Source organism: Rutidosis leptorrhynchoides, chromosome 4 (assembly GCF_046630445.1).
Source record: "Rutidosis leptorrhynchoides isolate AG116_Rl617_1_P2 chromosome 4, CSIRO_AGI_Rlap_v1, whole genome shotgun sequence".
Lineage (NCBI taxonomy): Eukaryota > Viridiplantae > Streptophyta > Magnoliopsida > Asterales > Asteraceae > Rutidosis > Rutidosis leptorrhynchoides.
Window position 1 is genome coordinate 534,928,292 of NC_092336.1, and position 1,750 is coordinate 534,930,041.

The 1,750-nt window shown below is 39.8% G+C and overlaps 1 non-coding gene across 1 annotated transcript; it reads left to right on the forward strand.

The window, feature by feature from the left end:
* Nucleotides 1–1,211: 1,211 nt before the first annotated feature.
* LOC139846098 (small nucleolar RNA R71) lies at nt 1,212–1,318 on the forward strand. Its single transcript, XR_011758842.1, has one exon. It is a non-coding gene; the product is annotated as a small nucleolar RNA R71 (small nucleolar RNA).
* Nucleotides 1,319–1,750: the final 432 nt, after the last annotated feature.

The window sequence follows — 1,750 nt, forward strand, 5'->3', positions numbered from 1 at the left end:
CATACCCTTAAGAACCTCCGCGAGTGGCATGTTAATGCTGATTTGCTTGATCATATCCGCAAATTTCTGATATTGGCTCGCGAGTCTGTCTTTCTTCAATGCTTTTAGGTATGGAATAGGTGCCTTGTACACCTTCACTGGTGGTTCTTCACTTTTCTTCGATATGACCTCTGGTGGATCATTTTTCTCTTGTTCTTTTTCAACATGCTCATCTACATCAATAGGTACCTGCAAAACAGAAGGAGATAAAGGAACTTCCGAGGACTTTGGAATCTCCGGGTTAGTGGTTAAACCACTTCTAGTAGTTATAGCATTTACATGCTCATTCCTTGTTTGATTGTTACTGGGATTCACTTGAGTATTTGAGGGGAGAGCACCAGGTGGTCTCTCTGCTAGTAACTGTGAGATCCTTCCAACATCCCTTTCTAAATTCTGAATCGTAGCTTGTTGATTTTGAATTTGCTGAGTTTGAAGTTCCGCATTTTGCTCATGTTTAACCATAAAATCTCTCAAAAGATCTTCTAAACCGGATTTCTTCTCGGGTTGTAGTTTTACATGTGCTTGTGGTTGTGGTTGTGGTTGATTGTGTTGAAAATTATTTTGGTAATTTCGTGGAGGTTGATTACGATTGTTTATGTGATTGTAACCAGGTGGTGCATTTCTTTGATTTTGATTTGGAAAATTCCGGTTATTTTGGTAACATGAATTTCCTCCGTGGTAATTGTTGTTTGAACTTGAAGGTCCCCCTATTTGATAACTGTTGACAGGAGGGTACTTCCGGTTCATTGCATCAACCGCCGGAAAGTCATCAAAATTCATTTCACCTTTATGCAAGTAACCTAAGAAATTTGCTTGCTCTTCCATTGTTGTTTGGTCGCAATCTCGAGTGAGATGGGGACCTTGGCACAATTCACACCTACCCTGATAGCGTGCATTTCTTTGGTTACCTTCTCAATTTGCCTTGGTTGATTTGCCAATTGAACTTTTAATGCAGCGATTTCATCGTTGCTTTCGACATTAGAATTGTTGACGATCTAGAGAATTCCATCTCTTGATGCCAATTGTGAGAATGGGCTGCTATATCGGCAATTATTGTGTGAGCATCTTCGGGCGTTTTTTTCATGATTGATCCTCCTGCTGCAACATCTATATCCTTTCAGGTAGCCACATTGACTCCTTTGTAGAATATTTGGACCTTTTGGAATGTATTCAACCCGTGTTGAGGACATACCTTAAGCATTTTATTAAATCGGGTCCAAGCTTCATAAAGTGTCTCGTTAGACTTTTGCTTGAAATGATTTATATCACTTTGCAGTTTTGCTGCTTTCGAAGCAGGGAAGAATTCTGACAAAAATTTGTCCATCATGTCATTCCAATCTTCAATATAACCTTCCGGTAATGAGTCTAGCCAATCTCTTGCATCATCCTTTAGGGACCATGGAAAGATTTTTAAACATGCAACTTCATCGGAGACATCTTTGATTTTGAAAAGCTTGCAAATGCTTACAAACTTACGAAGATGCTCGTTAGCATCCTCATTTGGGGCTCCACCGAATTGGCATGTATTAGTCACCATGTGGAGAAATTGCCCCTTTATTTCAAAACCATCAGTCATCGTAGGTTGAATAATTGTGTGGCCTTGTCCTGTCCTTGTTGCCTTCATCAAAGCATCCATCGTTTGATTTATAGCAGTCATCTCTTCCTCTTCTTTAATGACTGGCTCGATGATTGGTTGAACAATTGGTTCAGA